The 15,121-nt window shown below is 39.1% G+C and overlaps 1 long non-coding RNA gene across 1 annotated transcript in view; it reads left to right on the top strand.

The window, feature by feature from the left end:
* The first annotated feature begins 8,301 nt into the window (after nucleotides 1–8,301).
* Nucleotides 8,302–15,121, top strand: part of LOC140609952 (uncharacterized) — a 29,062-nt gene continuing 22,242 nt past the window's right edge. The window contains exon 1 of the long non-coding RNA XR_012011725.1: nucleotides 8,302–8,498. This is a non-coding gene — a long non-coding RNA (uncharacterized lncRNA). The remainder of the gene's footprint in view (nucleotides 8,499–15,121) is intronic.

Raw genomic sequence — 15,121 nt, 5'->3', positions numbered from 1 at the left:
AATGGTGCCCTCTAGAGTTGTGCAATGGGGCAACCCTGAAACTATGTTACTTTGGGAGCAATGTCCCATAAAAGCTGGCATGAAAGAGCTTGCATGGTATTTAGAAATGTCACTGTGTGCCCTTGTGTAATTTTTAAAAATTATCTGCATCTTGATGTATATAAAATTAAGAGATTGAACCAGGTCAGTTTTGTGATAATATCTAGGAACATTAATTCACATTTGTTTTTATAAATCTTTTTTCACAAACACAACCTCATTTAGTCTTAATAATATATATAATGAAGTGTTATGAAACCAATCTTAGAGTTTCGGGTAGCCCTGGTGGCGCAGGGGTTTAGCGCCGCCTGCGGCCTGGGGTGTGATCCTGGGGCCACAGGATTGAGTCCCACGTCGGGCTTCCTGCATGGAGCTTGCTTCTCCCTCTGCCTGTGTCTCTGCCTCTCTCTCGCTCTCTCTCTCTGAATGAATAAGTAAATAAATCTTTAAAAAAAAAAAAATCTTAGAGTTTCATAATCTTTTTTCTCAAATGAAAAAAACACTAAAGTTCAGCAAATTTAACCTTCTCATCTCTAATCAGACAACTAGTAACTAGAGGTGGCCAAAATAAAAATCCCAATGTCAGATCCTATGCAGAAGGAAATGGTATTTAGAAAACAGAATTGATGGGGCATTTACATGTTCTTTCCATGACCTGTTTGAAGATATAGTCTAGGGACATTCCTGTTTACTGATATAGAGAAATACTCTTATTCGTTAACCATGAAGGATTTTTTTTAAAGGCCTATGAGTTATTGCTGTTGAAATGTTTGTAAGCGAAGTTATAATTGGATTTCTGTTGTCCCTGCATCCATAAGGATTTTATAATGACATAAACAACAAAAACACAAATGTAAATACTTAGTAAAAATATCAAAACAATTAAAATAGAAAAACATACCTTAAAATGTACTTTTCAGTTTTCTTTTGATATATCAACTTATGAATGATAACATTTGGAAGCCATCTGAAACAGGTCAAATGCTTACACAAGTAGGCAGTCTTAGTTGAAAGAACACAAGCATTTATAGCTGCCGTATCTTCATTGAGCATTGCTTCATTGAAGATATCTTCATTGAAGATTGCTAGAAAGCCCTTAAACATTTGTGGGTTTTTGAAAGAGTGAATTGGCCCTTCTGTGTCTTGGTTTCTTCAGCCTTGAATTGGAGATGATACCTAACTCATACAATTGTGATGATTACATGGGATAAATGTGTGGAGTAACTGATAGAGCATGGTAAATGGTGGTCTCTGAACTAAGAATAGTCATTTTTGTTAATATTAAAGGTTCTATAAGGAGATCTTTAAACACACGTGTTCGGCAATTATATTTCAAATTAATTTAAAACACTTCAGTTTGGCATTTATGATAATAAAAGCATGTTTCCCTTGTGACTACATATAATGTAGACCAAGTGTTACATATTGCAGGTTATTCTTGTAAAAATATGAGACAGCTCATTTAAATCCATACTATTGATTATGGATATGGAGACAAGGTTTATTAAAATTAAGTAATTGATTTGATTATATCAATTTGTGTTTAGGGACTTGTGGTTGATAAATTAGATCCACTGTTTCTTCTCTTCCATTGAATTTTATGGGCTTTGATCAATAATTCGGAAGCAGCTTTTCTTTAACATGCCTACACGCAACATAAACGGAACTGAATGACCTGGACATTAATAAAACGTTCCTGGCTTTCCAAGCTGTGATTTTATTATAAAATGAATGAACATAAATGTCATCTCATTTGCCAAATATGATTTAATCATGCAGTATATTATGGTTAGTGAAAAATATGCATTCAGTGAAGATGCTTTGGGCTTAAATCCCAGTTTTGCTATTTATTGGTTGTGTGTGCTGACAAAAGTTGCATAGCCTCCAAGCTTTAGACTGCTCACTGGGATAGTAGTCAGTAGTAACACCTAAATTGTAACTTTGTTTGGAAGATTAAATGACATAAATAATAGTTTCATTTAAAAAAATAGCACAGTATCTGGCATGTAGTAATGCCTCAATATTTGTTACTTTTTTATTTTATTTTTTTTAAAGATTTATTTATTTATTTATTTATTTATTTGTGAGAGACACAGAGAGAGAGAGAGAGAGAGAGAGAGAGAGAGAGAGAGGCAGAGACACAGGCAGAAGGAGAAGCAGGCTCCATGCAGGGAGCCCGATGTGGGACTCTATCCTGGGTCTCCAGGATCACGTCCTGGGCCAAAGGCAGGCACTAAACCGCTGAGCCACCCAGGGATCCCCTTGTTACTTTTTTAAAGATGTATTTATTTATTTGTGTGTGAGAGAGAGAGCATGCAACTGAGGGGAGAAACAGAGGGAGAGGATCTCAGACTCCAGGCTGAGTTCAGAGCCCAACACAGGCTCCATCTCAGGACCCGTAAGAACAGGACGGATCCCAAATCACTAGCTGGATTCTTAACCGACTGAGCCACCCAGGTGCCTCAATAATTATTGCCTTCATTATGGTTATTATTTTATATATTGTTCCGTGGGTTGGAAACATTTAGCTAATGTCTTTAGAAAATTTCTGAAAAGATGTCTTCTACTTAAGATTTTTATATTCTAGATAATAAACTTTTATGTTCAAGTATATTTTTTAGAGTACATAAAATTAAAATGGTAGTTTTTAATTTCTTTTTTTTTTAGCTTAGGATACAACCAACACCTGCAAACAGAATGATCAAAGCCAAAATAGTGTCATAAATTCATAAAAAATAGGTGCCACATTCTTTAAAACATTTTATTGAAATAAAACAAAATAAAATAAAATAAAATAAAATTATGTTTTCTAACAAATCATCATGAAGACAGTGGCAAAGCCATCAGGCAGATGAAAAGATATGAGTGCTTTGTAAACTACTGCTTCCCCAATTAATAGAGGAAAACTAGAGTTTACTAAGAGCAGAAATTAAAGGCATATAATGTTGATGACATGACTCATGTCGGCAGCTTTTGGATTTCAAAATGCTTCTCATATCCTTGGCTGAGAGGATGAGGCAAGAGTGCATTGAAATTATGAAATTAGAGTTTTTCATACAAATGTAAGGAATTTGCTGAGGGCAAGTGAGGAGAAGGCTGGTTCCAACTGTGCCAATCCTCTGGCCACCCAGCTTCAACAAATAAGAACAAGCAAAAGCACAGGAAGTCATTTCTCTAGCACAAGGATAATTGCCCTGAAAGAGAACTTGTGTTTTCAGCAGCTCATGCCAGTAGTTCTGAGGGTAAATAGAATCAATAATACTAGCAACATAGTAAGTGCTAAATGAGCACTTAATGAATTGAAAACAGACTAGAAAGCCAGCTATCAAGACACAGTTGAGAACCAGGGAGGGAAGGAGAAAATAAAATCCTATCACCAATGAAGCACAAGTTGCTATTATATTTCTTTAGTTGACTTGACATCCAATTTATTTTTTAAATTATAATGCAGTGTATTTCCACAGTGTGAAATTGGAAAATGCAGAAAAGAAAATAAAATGATTTAAAAGATAGTAGTATATAATTTTTTTACTGTAAAATATGATTCAAAAGGTAGTAGTATGTAATTTCTCACTTGGTGAGGACATTTTCTAGACTTGTGACCTTAAGGACTTAATTAAGCCTTTTTAAGCCTCCATTTACTCATATGTACAATTATAGCCCCTTCTTGTTAGTGTTTTGTTGGGGGTAAATGAGATGATATATAGGCTTAACACAACACCTGGAACATAATAATGGAGTATTAAAACCGGTAGCTTTAATATTGAAATACTGTATTTTACAAATGGCATCTAGTCTTTTTTTTCCCATTGTATGGCTGACAACAGTGTTTAGAATTAATTTCTTGGGTATAAACTTGTATATCTTGCTTTCCCATGTTTATCATAAGAACTTTCAAACATCAACAAAACCTCTTCATAAATATCACACTGAATAGCCACATAATACCCCATCATAAGAATTTACCAACTTTCCATGAATTACCTTCTACTGATAAAAATTGAGGTTGTTTCTTCTCACTCTGTCATAAATAAGGCTATGTGAAGATTTGTCCGAAAACTTTCCAGTAGTGATTCTTCCAATACCCTGACCCTTGCCCCTGTAACTTCCTCTGCATTTTAGCATCCTTTGCATTTTAGCCACATGTCATGGCTTTTTTTTTCTTTTTAAGATTTTATTTATTCATGAAAGACACACAGAGGGAGGCAGAGACATAGGCAGAGAAGCAGGCTTCTTGTGGGGAGCCTGATGTGGGACTCAATCCCAGGACCCCAGGATCATGCCCTGAGCCATCATGCCCTGAGCTCAATCACTGAACCACCCAGGTGCCCCCGTGTCATAGCTTTAAACACTTAATTGGAGAGGGGAAGGGCATGGTACATGATGAAGTTTTGGAATATAGGTGAGGTCTGGAGTAAACAACCAAGAAAGAACTCTGGAGAAGTCTTAGGTGCAAAATGGTGGTTTTATTAAAGCACAGGAACAGGACCTGTGGGCAGGTAGAGCTGCTGCCCCAGGGTTGTGAGGAGTGGCTGATTATATACCCAGGAGGTTGGGTGAGGTAGGGAAAATGGAGATTTTGAAAGGATTTTCATATGGTAAGGAGGACATAGAAAATACTGGAGGCCTTGCCATTGTCAAGTTAAAGATGGTTTTTCCCTCTAGCAAGGCATTAACATTAAGACAACTGGAAGCTTCCTGAGGAATGCCACACTTATCCTGCACTGGGGGAGTGTGGGATGGGGATGGGTGAGGGGTGTCATTTGTGGGATATCAGTTTGTGCTTTGTCCTCAGTTAGCCCGCTGTTCCCCATCAGTAGATTCAGTTTTTAGTCCTGCCTCTGAATGTCATTTGACCTCAACTGGCCCTGATGTCTCTAGATCACTCCCATTCCTACCATTCTATTAATTTTATGTTTTAAAATTTTTCTGTAGGTAAAATAAAAGATCATTAGCTTTCAAGTCACCAATTCCACTTATTACTGCCCCTCATTCATGTGACTAGATGACAATACCTTGACCAGATGGCCTTCTGAGGGTCACTTACCCATTTATTGATGTGCCCTGTTGACTCTTTGGGATCCCCATCCCCATCCCCACTCCTCTTGGTCAGTGAAATTCCAAGGCTAATGGTCATCCAGATGCTAGTCCCACTGAATCACAGCCTACAGCCTGGAGTGATCTGGTCCCTGCTTTCATCTTTGACCTCTGTGCAAGCTGTCCTCCTCCAGCTAAGCATACTCTAACCACATTGCTGTCTTTTGGGGTTTTTGATATGACAACTCCTTTCTTATCACAAGACTTTTTATATCTCTTTCCTGTATCAGTCTCCTCAAAATTTAAAAAAAATTAATTATTTTTAGATAGGGAGAGAGAGAGGGAGAGGGAGAATGCACATGTGCAGTGAGGAGGAGCAGAGGCAGATAGAGAGTCCCATGCAGTCTCCTTGGCTCTGGGTTCTGTAACTTAGCCTTTTATTAGTTTAGTCACTTCATAACAATGATCACAGTTTGAATTTATTTATTTACCTACCTATTCATTCATTCATGTGTATTTTTCTTTTTCTTTTTTTGTCTCTCCCACTGTTATACAAACTCCATGAGGGCAGAGTATACAGCTGTCTTATTCATGACTGTATCACTAGCCTCTACCTTCCCCTATGTCTGGTACATTTTTTTTTTTTTTTTTGCCCTCAATAAATATTTTTTAAAAATATTTAATCTTTATTTTTAAAGAGTTTTTACATTTTATTTATTTTATTTATTTTTAAGATTATTTATTTATTTATTCATGACAGACACAGAGAGAAGGCAGAAACATAGAGGGAGGGGGAGAAGCAGGCTCTCCGCAGGGAACCTGATGAGGGACTCGATCCCAGGTCCCAGGATCATGCCCTGGACTGAAGGCAGCCAGCCACTCAATCCCTGAGCCACCCAGGCGTCCCAAATTTTATTTATTTATTTATTTATTTATTTATTTATTTATTTATTTATTTTTTAAGATTTTATTTATTTATTCATGATAGACCCAGAGAGAGAGAGAGGCAGAGACACAGGCAGAGGGAGAAGCAGGCCCCATGCACCGGGAGCCCAACGTGGGATTCGATCCCGTGTCTCCAGGATCGTGCCCTGGGTCAAAGGCAGGCGCTAAACCACTGCGCCACCCAGGGATCCCAAATTTTATTTTTTTAAAGAGAGAAAGAGAGAGAGGGCACAAGCAGGGGGAGCAGCAGGCAGAAAGAGGGAGAATGGGCTCCCTGCCTAGCAGGGAGCCAGAGGAGAGGCTTGATATCAGGACCTGGGGATCATGACCTGAGCTGAAGGCAGGTGCTTAACTGACTCAGCCACCCAGGCACCCCAATAAATATTTTTTAAATAAATGAAGAAATATTAATTGGCCAGATTTCTAGTGAAGCTCTGCAAGGAAACCAATAAACAAGAAAACAAAATAATGAGAAAACACCCCATCTCAGCCTTGTTCGAACCTGAATAAAATAAATATCAAGAGTGTTTTAATAAATGTTAGTTTACTTTCTACACAGCCCTCACCATCTTGCTTATGGCCAGAACACCTAGTAAATCAGCCTTCCACTTGATAGAAGATCAACTAGAGAGAATGGATTTCAACAGAGATGAAGTGAGGATGATCATAGCAATCTTCAGAGTAGTGAGGTGATTTATAGGTACAGACTTCTTCTAGATTGCCTGCCACCCAATTTCAACTGGGACTCTTATAATATTCCTGCATGAGAAAAACACCACAGCTCTGGATGCACTGTCAATATTGAATGCCACGCAGAAATGTGGCTTTGAAAAATGTACACATCTTCAACATTAACAATGCAGGTAGCTACATCAAGAGAATTGCCTTTTTCCACTCAGTCCTGCTTTTCTTGAATAAAACACAACTGTTTTATGTGTACATTGGGACCCTCCTTTTCTCTTTCCTCCCCTCCACCCCCAATTTAGGTTTAGCTATCTCTGCCAAAGAATGACTTTTTGCAAGTTGCAATATTGCATTGATTTTGATTGGTTTCCTTCTGTTATTAATAGTAACTTAAAAGAGACAAAAATCGTTATGGAACATTGGCCATTGCCAAACCACCATCTAATTGTCCACATCATTAAAATCAGACCACAGAGACTATAATGGACTCTAGCTTCAGGAGTTTACCATCAGGCAAGGAAGTGCTTTTGTTCGAGGTCAAAAAATTTCATTCATGCTGCAAATAACTCTGCTTCCAGCCACTGTGCAAAAAAGGCTGTGTATGTTTATCAAGGATTTTTGGATGGCTCCTGCTATCTGTTTATGTGCCAGAATCTTTGAAGAGAGCATTGTTCTTGTGCAGTGAATTCCAGTTCAGGAGGGAGAACATTCCTCCTCAAAATAACCCCTTTACCCCTTTAGAACCAAGCTCTGAGTACTATTCATATACTGAGATTGAGCTTTCTTATGCACCTGTGTGTGTGTGTGTATGTGTGTGTGTGTGCGTGTGTGTGTGTGTGTGTGTGTGTGTCTTCTTCCTAAGTTTTGCCACTATGTTCCCAAGAGAACCTCTTCCCTTGCTCACGGGAAAATATGTTGTGGTTTCAAAGCTTCCCGTCTTTCTAAGACAGTATGTTCCTCCGGTCCCCCCTCTCTGTTGTTTTCATCCAGAGTGCCTCAAGCTGGGTGCCAATTAAAACGGAAAGGACATTATAAGGTTCAGAGAGGCAACAATTTTCACCACTTTTGTAAACACATGTCATTTTCATTGAACATGGAAAAGCTCAGAGGCCACTTTCCACCGGACCATCCGGAAGGGGCTGTCCGGCTTGCTCAGCCACGGATTTTACAGTTGCCACCAATAAGGAAATCATTTTGTGATGTCTCCAGAATTTGAAACCCTCTGCCACTTTGAATCCGGCTTTTAAATCTCCTTTTGCAATGCTTGCCAAGAGCGAGTTTGTGTTTAGAGAGCTAGTGTTTCATTTGCAATTGAAAGAGACAACCCTATCATTGAATGTGGTCTTTTAAGGGAAGGGAAAGAGCAAAAGGATCGGTCAAAAGTTGGAAGGGAAGGAACTCAAGAAGAGACCCTTTAGCTCTGACTAGATACTGTGAATGACTTTTCTGGAAATTGCTACTGTTCCTTAATTCTCCACTTAGTGCCCGTCATGGACCACTTGGCTTATGATTGGGTGGCTGGAAGTCAAAGTTGTAAACCAGGTCACTTAAACTCAGAATTTAGCCAGTGGCTCTTTCACATTTGTAAGCAAGAATATTGCTAGCCTCCCCACTGAGCCAGCATGAGGATTGACCTTTCGTGGATCACAGGAAGGAAATCTGGCTTCTCAAAGAAGTCAAACTGGTTTTGACAGAAAAGACTTTACCAGCAAAACTCTAGGCAGAAGCAGGGATACTCAACAGCAGGAGAAAGCAGAGTGTATGCCAATGGTAGAAATACAAGGATCTTGAAGGTAGGAAAGGGGATTGGGGGTGGCTAGGTACAGGATAGGGGAAGGCACAGAAGAAGCCAGGCTAAGAAAATCAAAGCATAGAGCAGATGGATTCCCCTCCATCAGAAGTGACATGTTGTCTTTTTCCAAATGTGTAGGTAGGAAGGGCGGGCTTTCCAACAGTTTTTAAGGTTATGTATTTTTAAGGCTTTCATCATCATAAAAGGATATTGGCCAGAAGACGGACAGTAAGACATGTACAGGAGGTACTGCAGGGAAGCACATTTTTTAAAAAAGTAGTTCAATCACCACCAACCGGCTGAGTTGGTGCATGTTTGGCCCTGCCCCTAATTACCTTGAGGTTAGAACCTGATTGTTAAGGGAGGTGGTCCATTTAGGTAATGTGCATATGAAAACACTGGGCTGAGGAGGCAGGTGGACACCTGCAGAGGGGGACTGCCAACTTCACCTTCAGGACCTTGGGATCCTTGCCTCCTGAGAAATGTGGTATGGTGGAAAGAAAGCTTTGAGGTTCTTTCCAACTATAAGTCAGACCAATTGGATTAACGTCCTGACTCATACTCTCAACAGCTGTGTGATCACAGGTGGATGTTTCAACTCTCTGAACCCAATTTCCTCCTCTTTGGAGGAAGATAATAAATGCCTGCTTTACAGGAATGGGTGGGACGAATTGAAAAGGAATTAGCAGTGTCTGGCACGAGGTGGGGGCTACGTAAATGATAGTTATTATCTGTCTAATGAAGGGCTGAATGGCTTCTGTGATTCTTTCAAGCCCCTGGAACTTTCTCATTTCATGGATCATTGTAAATGATTTAAAATTTTTGAATATGTGCATAGGCACTATAATTATATAGCACAGACTTATTTCTTTATATCTTTCGTAAGACTGTTTTCCTTTTGCTGTTTTCATGGGTCTATTTCAAAAAGAGAGAAAGAATAGACTCATTGGGCCCCATTAAGTAATTTGCCATGAGAGAAGTTAGTTCTCTAATGGGAACTTTCCAGAGTATTTTCCCTGTGTGTTTGCATCTTCACATTTGATCTAAGACAAAGTGTCTTGTATCCTTCTTGGGCTGTGACTTTACAATCCAATGATGTCTGCAGTCAGGACTTCATTTCTAGTCAAAATTCACCTTAATTTCAGCTTGTGCCGTGCTCAGTAATTTACTTTTCTCTTTGATTCATTTGATATATGAAGGCACATGTACCAAGCCAGCTTTCGTTCTTCTCTATGTGTGTGCAACCCGTTGCAGGTGCTTCTTGAATCAATAGCTTCCCTATCAAAAATATACACGTAGTTTTCCTTTCAGCATTTGTTACCCTCCTTTGCACTGAGAATGTATGGATTAACTAGATGCAACTAACACAATACACAACTGAACTTTTTGAATTTTAGGCTTTGAAGAACAAAACAAAATGTGATAAAAATCTGAGACACAAGGAGATCATGTAAAAGAACAAAGTTCACCTTGGTATCAGTAAAGCCATAGAATATACATAGTCCCTGGTGGCTCAAGCAGCACCAGGACCACTTCTATCCACATTTATAAAAGATACTCTAAGATCCTGCAAGATTGAGGCAAAAAACATAATAAATAAATAAAGAGTAAACCACATTTACTCTACTGTGTCTTTCAGTATTGGAAGAAGGCTAAAACAACTTGGGAATAACTTTTAATACCAGGGTGGGAATTAAAGCACTTTTTGCTCTGATTTTTCTGGTTGATTTCTAGTTAACTGAAATGATTTTTTTCCTGAATACTTAATTTGTACTATTTCGGTTTTTCTAGATGTATCAGTCAGGATTCTTCTGGTCCCAATGACAACTGTAAAAGGAACAAAAAATAAGAAAAATTATTATTTTATATAATAGGAAGTTGAGAGATGGGACAGGCTTCAGGCTTAATGGGGCATATGACTCAACAGTGCCCTCAGAGACTTTGGTTTTTAACATCTCCCTGTGTTGGTTAGATGGTCTGAAGCGATTCAAGGCATCCCATCCCCAAAAAGGCAATGTCAGGAAGAAAAAGGGAGATTATCTCTCTTAGCAGCAAGCAGATTTTCACAAAAAACTTCTGAAGTCTTGTTGACCTGAGCTGGGTCCTACGACTGTTTCTGAACCAATAACTAGTGAGGGACATAGAAGTACCTTAAAACCAGTCAGACTCAGCCCTGTTTTTGTCTCTGTTGGGGAGGGGTGGACAACTTAACTGTACTATAGTTGTGTCAAGAAAAGAATTGGGGAATGTATATTGGGTAGACAACCAACAGCGTCTGATGTAATAGTAATCTTTGAATTTTAACTTGATACCCTCACCAGAAACATAAAAATAAATGATGCTTTGCATATCTATGGCCTTTGGATATCCGAATTGTTTGGAAGCGGTCTGGTTTGTGAAGTATCTAGTACTTTTCTTGCTCTTATTGTCTGTCATTGTTGAGTTTTTTGTTTATTGCCCTTTTCTTTTTCCGTTTTCTTTCTTTTTTTAAACTAGAATTCACTAAGCTTGTTATTTAAAAAGTTCTCCAATATCGTTGAATACAAGCAGAGTGTCAGGCGTGTACTTCTGCAGTAAGTCAGAGTACCTGGAATGTAGGCTGCGTGACAGCTTATATAAATTCCTTCAGGAAGTGTTATGGAAAGGACAGAGCACCGTAGGTTCCATGCTCCAGGATCATGTTTAGAGAGTTGTGGTTTGACTTCATTCCCTGAAATAAGATTCTTAGTTATGATTTGGTAGAGTGTAGACACAGGAAATGACGGCTTGTACCTCGGGAAGGGATTTGAGTGGGTATGCTTTCCTCCATCCTGGGGAAGTGTTTATATTTTCCTTCTAATAGAAATATCAGGCGTTAGGGGCAGCTGGCAGTTCATTTGGTTGAGCGCCTGACTCTTGGTTTCAGCTCAGGTCATGACCTCAGGGTTGAGAGAGCAGGAGTCCATGCTCAGCCAGGAGTCTGGGATTCCCTCCCTCTGCCTCTGCCCCTCTTCCCCACTTGCATGCACTCTTGCACTCTCTCTCTCTCTCAAATAAATAAAATCTTTAAAAAAAAAAAAAAAAGAAGAAGTAGTATCAGAGGATATTCACTGTTACATCACCACTGCCTTTTCCCAGGTTCAGTGTATATGTTGATATTGGACATGTGCTTTCACTGTTTTCTAAACTTAATGAACCCATGGCCCTTCATCATTACCTATTTTTTGCTGTTGAACTGTCAGCTTTTTCTTCACACGGTCAGACAATAAGACAAAATGTACATCAAAGCCATTGATAATTTTGTGAACAGATCTGAAATTATTCTTGAGAATGAAATACTAGGTCTATTATAGTATGACAACTCCAGATACCTGAAATATGATGTTGTGCTATTCTCATATATTTGAAAGAGAAAAGGAAGACATTTATTAAAACAGTTAATGTGGACTAGGCTCGGTGTCAGGCATTTTGAAAACAACAATCCTACATTATCCATTGATTCTCAGAGTTAGTATCAGACACTCCTTGTGGCCCATCAAAGTCAGTCTTCCCTAGTTCTTTTCTAACAAAACCCACGTGCCCAGCTAAGAGCATCTGCTTTCCAAACTCTTCTGTGTCTAGGTGGCAATGGTGGTAGAGAACTTGCCAGACAATGGGAAATCTGCTAGAAGGTTTTTAAAAAACTATTGGTTTCCTGATGGAAGCCTTTTCTCTTCTAGCTCCTTTTATGTCCATTTACCTTTTCCCGTTTGTGATAGAATTGTCTTAAATGTTTCCTCTGTCCACATTTAGATTCATAACAGGTAGTGTCACAACTATTCTTTCAACCAGCAAACATACTTAAGGAAACTTGGTATGATGAGAAAAAAATTTTAAATGGAAACCTGAGCATTTTTACAGTATTTCATAAGAACTTGGGTCTTATTTAAACCTTCTACTTCAGGATGCCTGGGTGGCTCAGCGGTTAAGCGCCTGCCTTTGGCCTAGGGCATGATCCTGGAATCCCAGGATCGAGTCCCACGTCAGGCTCCCTGCATGGAACCTGCCTATGTCTCTGCCTCTCTCTCTCTCTCTCTCATAAATAAATACAAATCTTTTAAAAAATAAAATAAAATAAACCTTCTGCTTTAGCTGACATCCTCTGACATCACTCCGGCATGTCCTGGAGGAAGAGAACATTGTTTCATTACTATTGAGTGGAGGCAGAAGTTCAAACTTCCCGCTCAGTTTTTGTTAACACCAAAGGGGTAGAGTTCGCCATTACTAGATTGAGATGGGAGATCTGATTTCTCATGTACTTTCCACTGATGCTGTAGAGGCAGGAACCTGATTATTTGCCTCTAGGGATGAAAGTCCCAGGTCCCTAGTTAGTTTTTTGATATTACCCAGCAGTTGTGGCAGGGAGCTTCATTATATCATTGCGTGGGTAGAAGCTGGGGTTGCTCTCTTGTCTCTTGCTGTTGGGGATGGGGCTACATTTCTTTTTTTTTTTTTTTTTTTTAAGATTTTATTTTTTTCATGAGAGGCAGAGAGAGAGAGAAAGAAAGAGAGAGAGAGAGAGGCAGAGACACAGGCAGAGAGAGAAGCAGGCTCCATGCAGGGAGCCTGATGTGGGACTCAATCCCAGGACTCCAGGATCACTCCCTGGGCGGAAGGCAGGCGCTAAACCACTGACCCACCCAGGGATCCTAAGGGGCTACATTTCTTGTAATGTTTGGTTCGAGTAGAGTGGGAATTGTATGAAGTTTTCAATCTTGTTAGGCTGGCCCTTTACTGAAACTTTGTTTAAAGCAAATAAGCTTTTGTTGTTTTTGTTGTGGTGGTGGTTTGTGGGTTTTGTGTGTGTGTGTGTGTATGTGTCTGTGTGTCTACATTTATTGGTATTTCCAAGTTGCCAGCTTCTTTAACTCTAGCTGTTGGGTATGTGAGAAACCCCAAGAAACTCACAAAAAGGTCATCCTTTGGGTCTTAGAGTCCCTAGACAATCTGTATTCTTCAGTTTTTATGTGTTTGTTTTATATATAATATCCATGCTTTAAAAAAAAAAATCCATGCTTTTAAGTTGTACTTAGTAGGAGAGACAGGGAAAATTATTTCTACTCTACATTCCTAGAAGCAGAAATTACTCAAGAATCTACATTTTTCATAAGCATCTAAGGTGATTCTGAAGCAAGTCAGGATCCGGCCACACTTTGAGGTACATTTTATAGATAATGGAACTGAGCCCAGAGAGACTAACCCCAAGGTGCAGATGTCAAATACTTGAGTTGCACACACAAAGTCTGAACTAGGACCCGTGTGTCCCAGCTTCCATTTCAAAGTCGTTTCCTCCTCTTGGCACTAAATAAAACTACTAAGAATATCACAACAAATTAAAGTACCAGTTTTCCTGATATCTGTACTAAGATCAAATAGTTTGCCTAAAGGTAATACATGGGCTTAAAGAAGAGTAGAGGCAGGATCTTTCTAATTTATTTGCTTCCCACATTCTACAATGTAATTTCTACTGAGGAATATTCCAGGTAATTGTTCCAAGATGAGGCATTTTTGCACATGAAAGAGTTGTTCTTGGAAATGGAAGTCTATGCAGTCTACTGAGGGTGCTGCACACAGCCTGGAGAATGCGACTCCTACACAGTGAAGCTTTTCCAGTTATGTTAATACTCATTTGGCAGCTGCCTCTATAATTGCCTAAGTCAGTTGGTAGACATGAAGGAAATGTTAATTCTCTGCAAATATAGTTATTCATAACTTAGTGTCAATCGTATCACCCTCAATAGAGACAGCTCTTCAGATGTCACTGGCATTGAGGGTGGGAGGTCTGTATTTAGTCAGCTTTGGGGAGCCCTTGAACTCCCTAAAGGGAAGTCTGGAGGGACAGGAAATGCCGTGAGACTGAAGGCAGCACACAAATACATCTAATAAAATACGGGCATCCTTCATTTGACTGGCCCTGTGCACAGGTTGTACCAGATGGCACTCTCATGGTTTCCATCAATGTGGAAATGTGATGAAGAAGGGGAGGAGAAAAATGGATGAGAAAAATAACACCAATCTGTACAGCTGAAAATAATTATGATTACGTAGCTAATGACCCAGGGAATTAGACAAAGCCAAACTCATTGGAACTCAGGCCACATGCAGGCAGATGTCACAACTTAATGACAAAAGATGGATTGCTTTATCTCCTACACAGTAACTCATGATAAGGAGTCGTGATTCTCTTTTTTTAATTGAAATACAATTGACATACAATATCTTATTAGTTACAGGTATACATAGAGTATCATTTTTTGGTGTTTTTATGCACTATGAAAATGATCACTACAATGTCAGTTATCAACTGTCACCATACAAAGTTATTAAAATGTTATTGATTTATTCCCCATGCTGTACATTTCATCCCTATGACTTACTTATTTTGTAACTGGAAGTGTGTGTCTCCTAATCCCTTTCACCTAGTTTGCCTGCCTCCTAATCCCTCCCCACTTTGGTAACCAACACTTTGTTTCCTGTGTCTGTGAATCTGTTTCTATTTTATTTTGTTCATTTGTTTTGTTTTATAGATTCTACATTTAAGTGAAACTCTATGCTATTTGTCCTCCCTGGTCTGATTTCACTCAGCATAATACCTTCTAGGACCAT

This window comes from Canis lupus, chromosome 19 (assembly GCF_048164855.1).
Source record: "Canis lupus baileyi chromosome 19, mCanLup2.hap1, whole genome shotgun sequence".
NCBI lineage: Eukaryota > Metazoa > Chordata > Mammalia > Carnivora > Canidae > Canis > Canis lupus.
The sequence above is the reverse complement of the archived record's forward strand: the minus strand, read 5'-3'. Positions and strand labels throughout refer to the sequence as shown.